The 19,622-nt window shown below is 37.9% G+C and overlaps 1 protein-coding gene across 1 annotated transcript in view; it reads right to left on the minus strand.

Moving 5' to 3' along the window:
* Positions 1 to 19,587, minus strand: part of LOC117331166 (leucine-rich repeat-containing protein 74A-like) — a 35,435-nt gene extending 15,848 nt beyond the window's left edge. The window contains exon 1 of the mRNA XM_033889764.1: positions 19,449 to 19,587. The gene's annotated coding sequence lies outside the window, so the exon portion shown is untranslated. The remainder of the gene's footprint in view (positions 1 to 19,448) is intronic.
* Positions 19,588 to 19,622: the final 35 nt, after the last annotated feature.

The following is a 19,622-nucleotide window of genomic DNA, read 5'->3' on the forward strand; positions in this document are numbered from 1 at the left end:
AGCTGAACCTTGACACCTATTTCACCCCAAAAGATTTATCTCCAGCAAACAAACTTTATAACTCTACACCTTGGTCAATTAGCTATAACTGTATTGATCAGAGCTGGCGAGTCAATAACCAGCCGCCTCTGCAAAATTATAAAGCTGAGCCCTGCAGACCTGCTTCTGATAGTCGCATTCTCCAAGAATCTTATCTGGCCTAAATATTAAAAAGTTTTCCCAAATGTCATTTTGAACTTCTGGACAATTGTTTAACTATTATTTATCTATAAGATATTGTCTAAAAATTTAGCCCTTTACAGTGCAGATGTCCAAGAAGTCAGTTGTATCATCTTTTTAGAGTACACTTTCAATCTATTAGCGTACAGGTCATATTTGCCAAATGTATAAATATGAAGTTCACATTTGCCAACTGCATAAATATGAAGGTCATATTTGCCAACTGTATCTATTTGAAGGTCATTTTTGCCAGTTGTATCAATATGAAGGTCACATTTGCCAACTGTATCTATATGAAGTTCATATTTGCCAACTGTATAAATATGAAGGTCATATTTGCCAACTGTATAGATATGAAGGTCATATTTGCCAACTGTATAGATATGAAGGTCATATTTGCCAACTGTATTAATATGAACGTCATATTTGCCAACTGTATCAATATGAAGGTCATATTTGCCAACTCTATTAATATGAAGGTCATATTTGCCAACTCTACTAATATGAAGGTCATATTTAGCCAACTCTATAAATATGAAGGTCATATTTGCCAACATTAAACTGCATAAAAGAGGAGTCCTATTTTCTAACTATATATAATATAAACAAGAACATCACATTTACCATTGACTACATTAGCATTGAGATCATAAATTGCCAGTTAAACATAGAGTTCAGCTTCAGAATAAAATGAAAAAGTAATCTTATCAATGCACTTCAAAATTAACATATAAATTAGGTAGAGTAGTTTGTAATTCAATCCCAATACTTTTTGATATCTTGTTTAATATTCACTAACCCTTCAAAATGTCAAAGCTATTACAATACTTAACACAAGCAGATAAAACAATGATATATATCTATCGAGAGGAGATCTCCGTATGGAGGGAATGTCTCCGTGATGAGGGAGTGACTATGTATGGAGGAAATGACTATGTATAGAGGGAGTGACTATGTATGGAGGGAGTGACTATGTGTGGAGGGAGTGACTATGTATGGAGGGAGTGACTATGTATGGAGGGAGTGACTATGTATGGAGGGAGTGACTATGGAGGGAGTGACTTTGTAAGGAGGGAATGTCTCTGTATGGAGGGAGTGACTATGGAGGGAGTGACTATGTATGGAGGGAGTGACTATGTATGGAGGGAGTGACTATGTATGGAGGGAGTGACTATGTATGGAGGGAGTGACTATGGAGGGAGTGACTTTGTAAGGAGGGAGTGACTATGTATGGAGGGAGTGACTTTGTAAGGAGGGAGTGACTATGTATGGAGGGAGTGACTATGTATGGAGGGAGTGACTATGGAGGGAGTGACTATGTATGGAGGGAGTGACTTTGTAAGGAGGGAGTGACTATGTATGGAGGGAGTGACTATGTATGGAGGGAGTGACTATGGAGGGAGTGACTATGTATGGAGGGAGTGACTATGTATGGAGGGAATGTCTCTGTATGGAGGGAGTGACTATGGAGGGAGTGACTATGTATGGAGGGAGTGACTATGTATGGAGGGAGTGACTATGTATGGAGGGAGTGACTATGTATGGAGGGAGTGACTATGGAGGGAGTGACTTTGTAAGGAGGGAGTGACTATGTATAGAGGGAGTGACTATGTATGGAGGGAGTGACTATGTATGGAGGGAGTGACTATGTATGGAGGGAGTGACTTTGTAAGGAGGGAGTGACTATGTATGGAGGGAGTGACTATGTATGGAGGGAGTGACTATGGAGGGAGTGACTATGTATGGAGGGAGTGACTGTATGGAGGGAGTGACTATGTATGGAGGGAGTGACTATGTATGGAGGGAGTGACTATGTATGGAGGGAGTGACTATGTATGGAGGGAGCGACTATGGAGGGAGTGACTATGGAGGGAGTGACTTTGTAAGGAGGGAGTGACTATGTATGGAGGGAGTGACTATGTATGGAGGGAGTGACTATGGAGGGAGGGAGTTATTATGTATGGAGGGAGTGACTATGTATGGAGGGAGTTATTATGTATGGAGGGAGTGACTATGGAGGGAGTGACTATGTATGGAGGGAGTGACTGTGTATGGAGGAAATGACTATGTATAGAGGGAGTGACTATGTATGGAGAGAGTGACTGTGTGGAGGGAGTGACTATGTATGGAGGGAGTGACTATTTATGGAGGGAGTGACTGTGTGGAGGGAGTGACTATGTATGGAGGGAGTGACTATGTGTGGAGGGAGTGACTATGTATGGAGGGAATGTCTCTGTATGGAGGGAGTGACTATGTATGGAGGGAGTGACTATGTATAGAGGGAGTGACTATGTATGGAGGGAATGTCTCTGTATGGAGGGAGTGACTATGTATGGAGGAAATGACTATGTATAGAGGGAGTGACTATGTATGGAGGGAGTGACTATGTGTGGAGGGAGTGACTATGTGTGGAGGGAGTGACTATGTGTGGAGGGAGTGACTATGTATGGAGGGAGTGACTATGTATAGAGGGAGTGACTATGTATGGAGGGAATGTCTCTGTATGGAGGGAGTGACTATGTATGGAGGAAATGACTATGTATAGAGGGAGTGACTATGTATGGAGGGAGTGACTATGTATGGAGGGAGTGACTATGTATGGAGGGAATGTCTCTGTATGGAGGGAGTGACTATGTATGGAGGAAATGACTATGTATAGAGGGAGTGACTATGTATGGAGGGAGTGACTATGTATGGAGGGAGTGACTATGTATGGAGGGAGTGACTATGTATGGAGGGAGTGACTATGTGTGGAGGGAGTGACTATGTGTGGAGGGAGTTACTATGTATGGAAGGAGTGACTATGTATGGAGGGAGTGACTATGTATGGAGGGAGTGACTATGTATTGAGGGAATGTCTATGTATGGAGGGAGTGATTATGTATGGAGGGAGTGACTATGTATGGAGGGAGTGACTATGTATGGAGGGAGTGACTATGTATGGAGGGAGTGACTTTGTAAGGAGGGAGTGACTATGTATGGAGGGAGTGACTATGTATGGAGGGAGTGACTACGTATGGAGGGAGTGACTATGTATGGAGGGAGTGACTGTATGGAGGGAGTGACTATGTATGGAGGGAGTGACTATGTATGGAGGGAATGTCTCCATAAGGAGGGAGTGCCTATGTATGGAGGGAATGTCTATGTATGGAAGGAGTGACTTTGTAAGGAGGGAGTGACTATGTATGGAGGGAGTGACTATGTATGGAGGGAGTGACTATGTATGGAGGGAATGACTATGTATGGAGGCAAGGTTTACATATGGAGGGAGTGACTATGTATGGAGAGAGTGCCTATGTATGGAGGGAGTGACTATGGAGGGAGTGACTATGTATGGAGGGAGTGACTATGTATGGAAGGAATGTCTCTGTATGGAAGGAGTGACTATGTATGGAAGGAATGTCTCTGTATGGAAGGAGTGACTATGGAGGGAGTGACTATGTATGGAGGGAGTGACTATGTAAGGAGGGAGTGACTATGTATGGAGGGAGTGACTATGTATGGAGGAAGTGACTATATATTGAGGGAGTGACTATGTATGGAGGGAGTAACTATGTATGGAGGGAAGGTCTACATATGGAAGGAGTGACTTTGTATGGAGGGAAGGTCTACATATGGAGGGAGTGACTATGTATGGAGGGAAGGTCTCTGTATGGAGAGAGTGACTATGTATGGAGGGAAGGTCTACATATGGAGGGAGTGACTATGTATGGAGGGAAGGTCTCTGTATGGAGAGAGTGACTATGTATGGAGGGAAGGTTTACATATGGAGGGAGTGACTATGTATGGAGGGAAGGTCTACATATGGAGGGAGTGACTATGTATGGAGGGAAGGTCTACATATGGAGGGAGTGACTATGTATGGAGGGAAGGTCTCTGTATGGAGAGAGTGACTATGTATGGAGGGAAGGTCTACATATGGAGGGAGTGACTATGTATGGAGGGAAGGTCTACATATGGAGAGAGTGACTATGTATGGAGGGAGTGACTATGTATGGAGGGAAGGTCTCTGTATGGAGGGAGTGACTTTGTATGGAGGGAAGGTTTACATATGGAGGGAGTGACTATGTATGGAGGGAAGGTCTCTGTATGGAGGGAGTGACTTTGTATGGAGGGAAGGTTTACATATGGAGGGAGTGACTTTGTATGGAGGGAAGGTCTACATATGTAAGCATTTTTACCAAACTCCAATAGACATGGGTGGGCTTATTACCAGGCATGCCATTATTGCTGGATTAATAAGGTAAATGTATCAATGAAGTAATTTAAAGGACCTGGGATCACTATTCTGAACAATAAAAATCCTTATTGACAGTAAAGGTACACTGTAGTGTTTTTTGGTGGTTTTTTTAGTTACAAATAACTCTGTGTATATATCCCATGTATCAGTTTATCCTCCTGTGGTCTTACAAAATCTAAAACTTTCAAAAAATCTGAATTCCTGTTGTTTCACCTATAACAGTCCATATATGTTTATTTTCTGTACCTTTACTACATCAGTATAAGGTTGGTGGCACACATATGTCATAACATTGGTGTCACACATATGTCCTGTGTATCTCCCTAATAACATTGGTGTCACACATATGTCCTGTGTAACAAAGGTATATAATGTAGTAAATATGGTATATTTGTTATATTGCTTGTTATTAAGTTTTGACTTTCAATTAAGAAATAATTGAATTGTGTACAATGTATACCTAAACTGGCTGTAGACTTGGTAATTACGTACAGACCAACGTAGAGCATTACTTGTGTATATCTCCGACAATGAACACTTCCTATGATCAGGAAATGTAATTAACTAGTAAACAGTTCTATAGAGCTTTTGTCGGTCCTTACTGCTTTGTTTCCAAAACAAATGATTAGGTTTCAAATTTCTACATCAGTTAAAACTGTAACTATACCTCTTTTTTATCAATTATAACCCAAAACCCTACATACAAACCATAGATTGTGACTGCCAAGAAAAGGTAATGTTACTTATTGTTAATCCAATTTACTTTAGGTCTTTGTAATGGTTTAATATCTCTCCTCCATTGTCAAACCATCATATTTACTACATCATTACTACTCCTCCATTGTCAAACCATCATATTTACTACATCATTACATTATTCTGACTGAAATATTTTGTAATTATATACAAAGTCATGTCTATAGATGCAGTATAAAATGTGGTGGTGTTGCATGATATGGAAGTCGCATTACTATTATCATTACATGTTTACTACTTTAAACTAGAACTGTCGCCAGGATGGCTGACTAATACCCCCGCAATCTGCACGAGTCCATTGTGAATTGGAACTGTTAATTAGAGGCTAACTAAGATAACCCAGTAATATAGTGACCAGTTGCCATAGCAACCATAATTTTGAAAGAAAAGAAAGTGGCATGCACATCTACACATGGTCCTCTATATTTGTGTGAAGTTTCATTGAAATTGGCCATTTAGTTTAGGAGGAGTTGTCCGGACAAACTTAAAGTTATGGTTCTTTTCGGAAAACCTGTTTATAGTGACCAGTTGCCATAGCAACCGTAATTTTGAGAAAAATAAAATGGCATGCACATCTACACATGATCATTAATATTTGTGTGAAGTTTCATCGGAATTGGCCCATCGGTTTAGGAGGAGTTGTCCGGACAAAATGCGTCTAAAAACAGACGGACGGACGAACAACCTGATTCCAGTATACCCCCCCTAACTTCGTTGCGGGGGTATAAAAACACCCCTGTCCTTAGCTTTTACAACACATATGGCCTTGTTAAAGTACAGTTATGTTTAAGTCTATAGTACAGTGATGGCTGTGACCTTGATTCAAAAACAATCGTTTGCCTATAACATTTCTTCAACAAACACAACAGTGCCTATGACCTCGCTTCAAATATAGTGATAAAAATGAGTGATTACTATGAATTTGCTTCAAATACAGTGATGACTGACCTTACTTCAAAATAATGTGACCTTGCTTCAAGCACAACAGTGCCAATAGCATTGCTTCAAGGACAATAGTGCCAATAACATTGCTTCAATGACAATAGTGCCCATAACCTTCCTTCAAACAAAATAATTACTATGACCTTCAATTTCTATTAAAAATGTGTCTATGACCTTGTTTTAAGTACAATGGCGATTGTGACCTTATCAAGTAAAGCGTGCAATACAAAATATTTTACCAGAACCTTGGTTGTAAAAACGTTGTCATTTGTGGAATGATTTAGAACAATTGCAGGGATTTATTAAACAGAACTGGACCAGCTATTTACTGGTGATTTTAAGTATCTGTTCCAGAGGGTAGAGGCTACTACTAGAGCATCAGTCTAAAAACCCTCAGGCGCCATGTATCCATCCTGGTCTGGCCTGGTTTAATAGTTTGATAACCCATTAACATGTCCATCAATAGGGACAGAGATGTTTAGACAGGACACCCAATTATCTGTACTTGACCTCCATATTACATATCTCCTTGTTCCATATTTCATATCTCCTTGTTCCATATTACAAATCTCTTTGTTCCATATTAAATATCTCCTTGTTCCATATTACATATCTCCTGGTTCCATATTACATATATCCTTGTTCCATATTATATATCTCTTTGTTCCATATTACATTTCTCCTTGTTCCATATTACATATCTCTTTGTTCCATATTACATATCTCCTTGTTCCATATTACATATCTCCTTGTTCCATATTATATATCTCCTTGTTCCATATTACATTTCTCCTTGTTCCATATTACATATCTCCTTGTTCCATATTACATATCTCTTTGTTCCATATTAGATATCTCTTTGTTCCAGATTACAAATCTCCTTGTTCCATATTACATATCTCTCATTGTTCCATATTACAAATCTCCTTGTTCCATATTACAAATCTCCTTGTGCCATATTACATATCTCTCGTTGTTCCATATTACATATCTCTTTGTTCCATATTACATATCTCCTTGTTCCATATAACATATCTTCTTGTTCCATATTACATATCTCCATGTTCCATATTATATATCTCCTTGTTCCATATCACATATATCCTTGTCCCATATTACATATCTCTTTTTTCCATATTACATATCTCCTTGTTCCATATTACATTTCTCCTTGTTCCATATTACATATCTCCTTGTTCCATATTACATATCTCCTTGTCCCATATTACAAATCTCCTTGTTCCATATTACATATCTCCTTGTTCCATATTACATATCTCCTTGTTCCCTATTATATATCTTCTTGTTCCATATTACATATCTCCTTGTCCCATATTACATATCTCTTTGCTCCATGTTACATATATCCTTGTCCCATATTACATATCTCTTTGTTCCATATTACATATCTCCTTGTTCCATATTACATATCTCCTTGTTCCATATTACATTTCTCCTTGTTCCATATTACATATCTCTTTGTTCCATATTACATATCTCCTTGTTCCATATAACATATCTCCTTGTTCCATGTTACATATCTCCTTGTTCCATATTACATATATCCTTGTCCTATATTACATATCTTTTTGTTCCATATTACATATCTCTTTGTTCCATATTACATATATCCTTGTTCCATATTATATATCTCTTTGTTCCATATTACATATCTCTTTGTTCCAGATTACAAATCTCCTTGTTCCATATTACATATCTCTCATTGTTCCATATTACAAATCTCCTTGTTCCATATTATATATCTCCTTGTTCCATATTACATATATCCTTGTCCCATATTATATATCTCTTTTTTCCATATTACATATCTCCTTGTCCCATATTACATATCTCCTTGTTCCATATTACATATCTCCTTGTTCCATATTACATTTCTCCTTGTTCCATATTACATATCTCTTTGTTCCATATTACATATCTCCTTGTTCCATATAACATATCTCCTTGTTCCATGTTACATATCTCCTTGTTCCATATTACATATATCCTTGTCCTATATTACATATCTTTTTGTTCCATATTACATCTCTCTTTGTTCCATATTACATATATCCTTGTTCCATATTATATATCTCTTTGTTCCATATTACATATCTCTTTGTTCCAGATTACAAATCTCCTTGTTCCATATTACATATCTCTCATTGTTCCATATTACAAATCTCCTTGTTCCATATTATATATCTCCTTGTTCCATATTACATATATCCTTGTCCCATATTATATATCTCTTTTTTCCATATTACATATCTCCTTATCCCACATTACATATCTCCTTGTTCCATATTACATATCTCCTTGTTCCATATTACATATCTCTTTGTTCCATATTGCATATCTCCTTGTTCCATATAACATATCTCCTTGTTCCATGTTATATATCTCCTTGTTCCATATTACATATATCCTTGTCCCATATTACATATCTCTCTGTTCCATATTACATATCTCTTTGATCCATATTACATATCTCCTTGTTCCATATTACATATTTCTTTGTTCCATATTACATATCTCTTTGTTCCATATTACATTTCTCCTTGTTCCATATTGCATATCTCTTTGTTCCACAATACATTTCTCCTTGTTCCATATTACATATCTCTTTGTTCCATATCACATATCTCTTTGTTCCATATTACATATATCCTTGTTCCATATTACATATCTCTTTGTTCCATATTACATATCTCTTTGTTCCAGATTACAAATCTCCTTGTTCCATATTACATATCTCTCATTGTTCCATATTACAAATCTCCTTGTTCCATATTACAAATCTCCTTGTGCCATATTACATATCTCTCATTGTTCCATAGTACATATCTCCTTGTTCCATATTACATATCTCTCATTGTTCCATATTACCTATCTCTTTGTTCCATATTACATATCTCCTTGTTCCATATTACATTTCTCCTTGTTCCATATTACATATCTCCTTGTTCCATATTATATATCTCCTTGTTCCATATTACATATATCCTTGTCCCATATTACATATCTCTTTTTTCCATATTACATATCTCCTTGTTCCATATTACATATCTCCTTGTCTGATATTACATATCTCCTTGTTCCATGTTACATATCTCCTTGTTCCATATTACATATCTCCTTGTTCCATATTACATATCTCCTTGTTCCATATTATATATCTTCTTGTTCCATGTTACATATATCCTTGTCCCACATTACATATCTCCTTGTTCCATATTGCATTTCTCCTTGTTCCATATTACATATCTCTTTGTTCCTTATTACATATCTCCTTGTTCCATATAACATATCTCCTTGTTCCATGTTATATATCTCCTTGTTCCATATAACATATCTCCTTGTTCCATATAACATATCTCCTTGTTCCATGTTACATTCCTCCTTGTTCCATATAACATATCTCCTTGACAATGACTCTGACGTTTTTGTCTGTGGGTCTGGTATTTTCTAGGAAATCGTGATTCAGATATTACGATTAATCCTTTTTTAATTATACATGTATCTCAGCTGATCTGTACTTGCTATACATGAGTGATACCATTTATATACAAGTTTCTATGTATAAGCATACTGATGTTGAATTCTGTCCATGGGAATCAAATGTCAGGTGACTGTTCAGTTGTTCAGAGACAATTTCCTGACATTTGCACTTTGGGCCCTGATGTCACTTGGAATGAAATTGAAATTCAATAAACTACATTACTAAATGGTAAAATATGCTACCTTTTGGAATTCTCATGGGAACGATTTTGTGCATTCAAACTTCGAAGACTCAAAAGAAACGTACATCAATATGACCTCCTTCTAACAAACTAATCTCAGACTCCTACTGGTTTGGTATTGTATTGTTTAAAGTCCTTATAATCAACAGCTATGGTCATTTAAGGACGTCATCCCCTGTGTATTGTCTAACGTCCTTATAATCAACAGCTATGGTCATTTAAGGACGGCCTCCCCTGTGTATTGTTTAAAGTCCTTATAATTAACAGCTATGGTCATTTAAGGACGGCCTCCCCTGTGTATTGTTTAAAGTCCTTATAATTAACAGCTATGGTCATTTAAGGACGGCCTCCCCTGTGAATTGTTTAAAGTCCTTATAATTAACAGCTATGGTCATTTAAGGACGGTCTCCCCTGTGTATTGTTTAACGTCCTTATAATCAACAGCTATGGTCATTTAAGGACGGCCTCCCCTGTGAATTGTTTAAAGTCCTTATAATTAACAGCTATGGTCATTTAAGGACGGTCTCCCCTGTGTATTGTTTAACGTCCTTATAATCAACAGCTTTGGTCATTTAAGGACGGCCTCCCCTGTGAATTGTCTAACGTCCTTATAATCAACAGCTATGGTCATTTAAGGACGGCCTCCCCTGTGAATTGTTTAAAGTCCTTATAATTAACAGCTATGGTCATTTAAGGACGGCCTCCCCTGTGTATTGTTTAACGTCCTTATAATCAACAGCTATGGTCATTTAAGGACGGCCTCCCCTGTGAATTGTTTAACGTCCTTATAATCAACAGCTATGGTCATTTAAGGACGGCCTCCCCTGTGAATTGTTTAAAGTCCTTATAATTAACAGCTATGGTCATTTAAGGACGGTCTCCCCTGTGTATTGTTTAACGTCCTTATAATCAACAGCTTTGGTCATTTAAGGACGGCCTCCCCTGTGAATTGTCTAACGTCCTTATAATCAACAGCTATGGTCATTTAAGGACGGCCTCCCCTGTGAATTGTGTAACGTCCTTATAATCAACAGCTTTGGTCATTTAAGGACGGCCTCCCCTGTGTATTGTTTAACGTCCTTATAATCAACAGCTATGGTCATTTAAGGACGGCCCCCCCTGTGTATTGTCTAACATTTAAGGACAGCCTCCCCGTATATTGTTTAACGTCCTTATAATCAACAGCTATGGTCATTTAAGGAAGGCCTCCCCTGTGTATTGTTTTATGTCCTTATACAATGTATGGTAATCAACAGCTATGGTCATTTAAGGACGGCCTCCCCTGTGTATTGTTTAATGTCCTTATAATCAACAGCTATGGTCATTCAAATACGGCCTCCCTGTGTATTGTCTAATGTAATGTTTAATTACTTTATAGTGCTACCTCACTGAAATATACTAATGAAGACATCCAGCAGGACACCCCACCCGGTCACATTTTACTGGAAAAGACACCCAGCAGGACATTTCACCTGGTCACATTATACTAACAACATTTAAACACTTACACTTTTATTATCTAATATATCATGTGTAGAAAAACAAATTTATCTGACTCCATTCTTTTTCAAGAAACTCAATGATATATGCAAAAAGAGATATCATACATGTGAGTGCCATGTAATGTATTTACCTGATACATGCATTTACCAAATTTATATGCATTAGATAGATAAGGTACCATATATGATATTAGGTTATAGCTTCCATATATTTAAGTCTAGGAAATTAGGCTAATTATATGCAGCAAATATATGTATACTGTACATGTATCATATACTTCATTTACTTTAAACGTCTCATGAACTGATTCTGAGTACTGATTCGTCTAGTCATCAAAAACTTCAGTTTAAGTTATTAAATCTTTTTTCATGAGGAATGACTATTGACTTCACAATTGAAACTTTACGTAACTGCAAACATACAACAATTTAGCACCATGCCACAACATTATCGTACCTTCTAACAAGTTCGTGTAAATACCACTATCTTAAAAGTCAACTACTAGGTACACACCCTAACCCATAATGTAAATATTGACCAACAGCATTTTCAAGTCTATCTCTCGCTGCCAACTAACAATAGAGCAGTCTATGTTTCGTAAACACCAATTTTAATTCCCTGGAGAACTCTAAATTTCATCTCATAATTGAATAATCATCAAAAAATATGGTTGTAAATATTCATCTGCATGTGAGTTCCAGTAAAAAAAAATATATTCCTGGCAAAAAAATGTCCTTTTTGTCATACCTGATGTTCAATATCAAACTGTTAAAATATACATGTATATGAATCCACATACCCAGGTATTGCATATCATCAGTGTGAGAAGTGGTATCAAAGCTTTACATTTTATATGCACTTTGCACCTGATACAAACGCATGACTGATTGTGATTATTAATGTATGTGATCATTGTTCTGCAGGTGTATCAAAAACCTTGAAAAATAAAGCACTAAAAAGACTTTACTTAAAACCAAAGCTTCCAGGTGAGACAGATTTCGACAAGGATATACTTTATAATTTTCTAAATGCTGTTTCTTTTTTAAAACAGTCAGTTTCCTTGTTGCAAGATGATAGGATTAAAATCAAATGTCAGTTTATCAAAGTATAAAACTACAGAGGGAGGTGGGGGTATAAACTTTTGTTACTTTTTTTACAACAATTACAAAACAAGGAACTTGCAGGTATATCAACTTAAATGCCTGGATGCAAGCACACAAAGGGTCATACCATGGAAGGAAACCGGAGTACTTGGAGAGAACTGATGTGGTCAGACAGCCCCCAGTTCTTTTCACATCCTATCTGGGAATCGATTAAACCTTAAGACACCTTTAAGAATATCAAAGCATGCCTTTTTATTGAAATTACAACTATTTGATTACTAAAACATATACTTATCTTTGAATTGATAAAGAAAACATCATTAATACAAATATTTCAGTTCTTTTAACTTATCATAAATGTTTACAGTATAAAGAATCAAAGAGATCCTGGCCTGCTGTACTATAATGATATTAAGATGCGAGAACAGGATCAGACATTGTTATTGCAGCTGTCAATCAGTGAAAGCCTGCGGGACAGCTATTGAACACTTCCCTACATCTATACGTCGCTGGTGAACCTCAGGATTGATTTAGCCTTTTGAGTTTAGCACACAAACAACAGTGACCAAATTTGGTCTCACAGATTAGTATTGATTGGATTGGCAGCCATTATATGGTTCCTCCACTCAATGAATTGCCGCCACAAGTCAAGTAGGTATAGATCGAGCCATTGGACAGAAATTGAAACACCACAAATTTGGTTGTTTACCAACTGCATCAATGTTTGATCCAAGCTGATTAAGTGTTAAAGTCTTATACGATTCCCAGATCACTTAATTTAACCAGTGTCGTGCAAATACAGTATTTCGGAAATGTTTCTCCAGAACACTTAGATTAAGATTGGAAGATTTTCTTGGATATTAAACAGATTTCCGTGATGTTAATATTTTCTTAATGTATAAGAATATTTTAAGGAATTGTAGTAATAAGTAACAAATTTTTACATTTTTTTTTATTGATGGACTGCAATGCTGATGTGATATTTTGATCAACAATTTGTATCAAACATTAAAAAATCATATACATATATTGGAAAAATGATAAGAGCAATTAGTACAGATCCCCATGAAATGATTGGAAGCTGTTTCAATAAATTTTGTTGATATCTTATAATTAGCTACTACTGAAATTGGTACATGTGTACAATGTGTTAATGGAACTAACCAATCAGAGTGATTTAACCTTGACCAATCAGAGTGATTTAACTTTGGCCAATCAGAGTGATATAACCTTGACCAATCAGAGTGATTTTGAGAACTAATTGACAAAAGGATGCTGTCTTCAAACAGGAATGATTAAAATGGGAATATAAGAAATCCTGATCTGATGTAATACATGTGATGGAAGAACTGGACATCTTAAGTGGACATCTTAAGTGCCTGTCAAATTTGTTTCATGAAGTAAGTATATGATATTAATGCCAATTTAAGATACAGATGTATCAGTCTTGTTTTCATCAGTTTTCAGAAAAGTAGGAAAACAAATGTTTAGTCTATTCTCCAGAATATTTCCCAGAGATGTAGTGTATCGAAGGAAGTACATATCCACTGTCACAAATAATCGGATTGGAAAGTCATTGATACGGTAAGTAGCCACTGACATCGATAAACGAGACACAACCATAATTATAAAAATGTACTTATAGGCTTTCCATAAGATTATATCCCAAGGAGCCAACACCCATGTCTGGTCACCAACAGAATCAGATCCCTAGGGGGTCAATAGCCATGTCAGGTCCATCATAAAATCTTACCCCAAAGGGTCAATAACTATTTCAGGTCCATCATGAAATCTAACCCCAAAGGGTCAATAGCCATGTCGGGTCCATCATAAAATCTAACCCCAAAGGGTCAATAGCCATGTCAGGTCCATCATAAAATCTTACCCCAAAGGGTCAATAGCCATGTCGGGTCCATCATAAAATCTTACCCCAAAGGGTCAATAGCCATGTCAGGTCCATCATGAAATCTAACCCCAAAGGGTCAATAGCCATGTCAGGTCCATCATGAAATCTAACCCAAAGGGTCAATAGCCATGTCAGGTCCATCATGAAATCTTACTCCAAAGGGTCAATAGCTATGTCGGGTCCATCATAAAATCTTACTCCAAAGGGTCAATAGTTATGTCTGGTCCATCATGAAATCTAACCCCAAAGGGTCAATAGCTATGTCTGAACCATCATAAAATGTGATTCCAAGGGGATAATAGCCATAGTTGCCATGGTCTAACATAAAATTGTGAGAAGGATGGATCTTACTGTGGGAAGGATGAATCTTACTGTGGGAAGGAGGGGTCTTACTGTGGGAAGGAGGGATCTTACTGTGGGAAGGAGGGGTCTTACTGTGGGAAGGATGGATCTTACTGTGGGAAGGATGGATCTTACTGTGGGAAGGATGGATCTTACTGTGAGAAGGATGAATCTTACTGTGGGAAGGATGAATCTTACTGTGGGAAGGAGGGGTCTTACTGTGGGAAGGAGGGATCTTACTGTGGGAAGGATGGATCTTACTGTGGGAAGGAGGGATCTTACTGTGGGAAGGATGGATCTTACTGTGGGAAGGAGGGATCTTACTGTGGGAAGGAGGGATCTTACTGTGGGAAGGATGGATCTTACTGTGGGAAGGATGGATCTTACTGTGGGAAGGATGGATCTGTGGGAAGGATGAATCTTACTGTGGGAAGGATGGATCTTACTGTGGGAGGTATTGGTCTTACTGTGGGGAGGGTGGGTCTTACTTTAGGAAGGAGGGGTCTTACTGTGGGAAGGAAATGTCTTAATGTGGGAAGGAGGGGTCTTACTGTGGAAAGGAGGGGTCTTACTGTGGGAAGGACGGGTCCTAATGTGGAAAGGAAAGGTCTAAATGTGGGAAGGAGGGATCTTACTGTGGGAAGGACGGGTCTTACTGTGGGAAGGACGGGTCCTAATGTGGAAAGGAAAGGTCTAAATGTGGGAAGGAGGGGTCTTACTGTGGGAAGGAGGGGTCTTACTGTGGGAAGGAAATGTCTTACTGTGAGAAGGAGGGGTCTTACTGTGGAAAGGAGGGGTCTTACTATGGGAGGGAGGGGTCTTACTGTGGGAAGGACGGGTCCTAATGTGGAAAGGAAAGGTCTAAATGTGGGAAGGAGGGGTCTTACTGTGGGAAGGAGGGATCTTACTGTGGGAAGGATGGATCTTACTGTGGGAAGGATGAATCTTACTGTGGGAAGGAGGGGTCTTACTGTGGGAAGGAGGGATCTTACTGTGGGAAGGATGGATCTTACTGTGGGAAGGAGGGATCTTACTGTGGGAAGGATGGATCTTACTGTGGGAAGGAGGGATCTTACTGTGGGAAGGAGGGATCTTACTGTGGGAAGGATGGATCTTACTGTGGGAAGGATGGATCTTACTGTGGGAAGGATGGATCTTACTGTGGGAAGGATGGATCTGTGGGAAGGATGAATCTTACTGTGGGAAGGATGGATCTTACTGTGGGAGGTATTGGTCTTACTGTGGGGAGGGTGGGTCTTACTTTAGGAAGGAGGGGTCTTACTGTGGGAAGGAAATGTCTTAATGTGGGAAGGAGGGGTCTTACTGTGGAAAGGAGGGGTCTTACTGTGGGAAGGACGGGTCCTAATGTGGAAAGGAAAGGTCTAAATGTGGGAAGGAGGGATCTTACTGTGGGAAGGACGGGTCTTACTGTGGGAAGGACGGGTCCTAATGTGGAAAGGAAAGGTCTAAATGTGGGAAGGAGGGGTCTTACTGTGGGAAGGAGGGGTCTTACTGTGGGAAGGAAATGTCTTACTGTGAGAAGGAGGGGTCTTACTGTGGAAAGGAGGGGTCTTACTATGGGAGGGAGGGGTCTTACTGTGGGAAGGACGGGTCCTAATGTGGAAAGGAAAGGTCTAAATGTGGGAAGGAGGGGTCTTACTGTGGGAAGGAGGGGTCTTAATGTGGGATGGAGGGGATCTTACTGTGGGAAGGAGGGGTCTTACTGTGGGAAGGGTGGGTCTTAATGTGGGATGGAGGGGATCTTACTGTGGGAAGGATGGGCTTACTGTTGGAACGAGGGGGTCTTAATGTGGGATGGAGGGGATCTTACTGTGGGAAGGAGGGGTCTTACTGTGGGAAGGGTGGGTCTTAATGTGGGATGGAGGGGTCTTACTGTGGGAAGGATGGGTCTTACTGTGGGAAGGAGGGGGTCTTAATGTGGGATGGAGGGAGTCTTACTGTGGGAAGGAGGGGGTCTTACTGTGGAAGGAAAGGGTCTTAATGTGGGAAGGAAGGGTCTTAATGTGGGATGGAGGGGGTCTTACTGTGGAAAGGAGGGATCTTAATGTTGGAAGGATTGGTCTTACTGTGGGAAGGCTGGGTCTTAATGTGGGATGGAGGGGGTCTTACTGTGGGAAGGATGGCCTTACTGTTGGAAGTAGGGGTCTTATTGTGGGAAGGAGGGGTCTTACTGTGGGAAGGAGGGGATCTTACTGTGGGAAGAAGGGGGTTTTTGCAGTGGGAAGGACCTCGGTGTTAATGTGGAAAGAAGGGGTATTTAACTGTGAGAGGGCAGGGTCTTACAAGTACTTACAAAACTGAATTACCAGGAGAAAGCCTACTTGTAGTGACTGCATACCTTTTCAGTGTCCCATTGTGGAACCACTTCAGTAAAATAAAGACCCTCATTTACATACCATTCATTCACCCATAAGCATGTGTTCCTACATTATACTTAACCTCAAAACCTGCTTTCAATTTGTTTTGGATACAAAGTTAAAGGATGACGATGCATTTCCATGCAACCAAATATTTCAAAATAAAATTGTAGAAATTGTGGATAATTGGAGATAGAGTACAGCATTGAGTTGATGGTTCACAGATCTAGATGGGTCTGGTCCTATACTAATTATATATATAAAAGATCATGTAAGTACCTGGACTGACATGGTCAGTTTAAATCCCTTCCTTGTAATATCTATGTCTCGAGGGCGTAGTGATCCACTTACATATCCTTCAGGACATAAGAGATTGGTGACCCTATAAAGATAATACTTTGACCTTTCTTATAATCCTATTGACTTACCTATGTAAGTGTCCTTTATAATGTTAACTACCCTAATAATGGCTTAAGCCAGTCTACTTGTACATCACTATGTTGGAGCTTTCTCTGTTTAAGTGTCACTGGCATTTTGACAGAGGAGTTTGGAGATCCTTGTCCAACCTGTCCAGTTGTGTCCTATTCTAATATGATACCATTTTTCTTGTAAGTTCAAATTTTACGATTTGGATCAAAGTCTATTCAAAGGTTGGGTATGAGCATACCTTGGACATATCTACTTTCTTCAACTTTCTTTAATATATATACAGTATATTGATCACTATCAAATCAGTAATTATATGATATCAGTGTTGTGCATTCAAGTCAGATGGAATCTGTATAATGATCATGTGTTGGAAACTTGGGATGGATAGAGCTTAAAAAAAATAATAAAAAAGCATTTTGAGAAGGAATGTTCCAAAATTTGTTCTTGCCTTTGGATTCAAATTCTTGTTCAATGTAAAAAGAGTTTGATTAAATGCATGAAATGTAACTTGATGTTAACATTTTCTTAAGGAAAGTATCACACATGTATATTGAAATTTGTTAGTGTCTCCAACTAACCAGAAATGATTTCTAGGTGTGAATCGTTATTTTAAAGCTACTGTACAGTCCTTTTTATGATATATACCTGTACAAAATATCACAGATAAAAGATATACCATCGGCTGTTTAAATGAATGACAGGAAATTTGTGGATTCTATAGAACACTGGAATGTATATTTCTGGTTCTGCATACACAAGGTGTAGAGCATGTACAGTGTACACAGGTATAATATGTACACACAGCCAGTATGTGCCTGACACTTGAAATTTAGAAACATTAAAATGTGATTTGTAACATGAAGTGAAAAGCTAAAGCCATAAGTTAAACCCACATGTATAGACTACATTGGAGATCAATAATCTCTCAACATCTTTAAAAATCATTTATTTCTGACTGGTGTTTTCCTTTCTCACTTTTGGGTCTCATTATACATATAATGAGTTCTTAACTATAGAATACTCTGGTATCCAGTACATTCTGTAATGAGTGACAATCAATTGGAAACTTACCAAGGAAAAACTCATCATTATTACAGATAATCAATTTAAACATTAATCAAATCAAATTCAAAATCATGCATGTTTAAGTAGAAATATTGATTGTTTTAAATCTTAACCATTCGTTTGTATAGTAATTAAATTTTAATTGTTACTTGATTACTTGTTTGGTTTAAGAAATTGAAAAAAGAAGAAAGAAATATATTCGTAACATTCTTTGTTTTTGTTTTTATCTGTTCATCTGAATTAGTTTAGATTAGTTTCCAAGTAATAGATGACTTTAACTGCCAAATGAGTTTGGTAAAAAGACTTATAAATTTGAAACTATTTGATACAATGAATTACCTATTACACATTGTTACATATTTGAGTTAAAATTGGGTGTTTTGATTACAAACTCAAACATTTAAATAATTTTGGTGATTTCAAAGTCAACATCTTATTTAATTTGACACCCAAATGCGTGTTAATTGGATTAAATTGTAGGAATGTAATTGTTAACTATTTTACAGTAGGACATTTAAATCAATATTGATACATTATAGATCTACTTGTAGCATGTAACCTTCAATTATATCAGATAATCAAGCAGCACGCGTATTAAAATTAAGTTATAGTTTATTTAAATGATATTTTAAACAATGAAATTTGTTCAAATTAATGTTTTTTATAATTTGTTAATAGGAAAACATTTGGTGCTGGCTGCATTTATTCAATTAAATTAAACTTAATGGAATTCAGTTAAGTTACATCCCTCGTGATAATAGTTATGTATCCGTAGCATATCTTACTTTCACTTTACATGTATGACAGTCAATCGATACGTACGCCCTCTCGTGCTTCTAAATCCCTAGCGCATCAGGTGTTGAACAATAAACGGCTGCATATTAGTCCGATCGATATTCCAATCCACCTGCCACAGTCTATACGTGTGTGTACATGTGAACTTCTCAACTCTATCACCAATGTAAACTAACATACACGGGCACTTCCGGTGTTGAC

The sequence above is a fragment of the Pecten maximus genome, chromosome 7, assembly GCF_902652985.1.
Source record: "Pecten maximus chromosome 7, xPecMax1.1, whole genome shotgun sequence".
Lineage (NCBI taxonomy): Eukaryota > Metazoa > Mollusca > Bivalvia > Pectinida > Pectinidae > Pecten > Pecten maximus.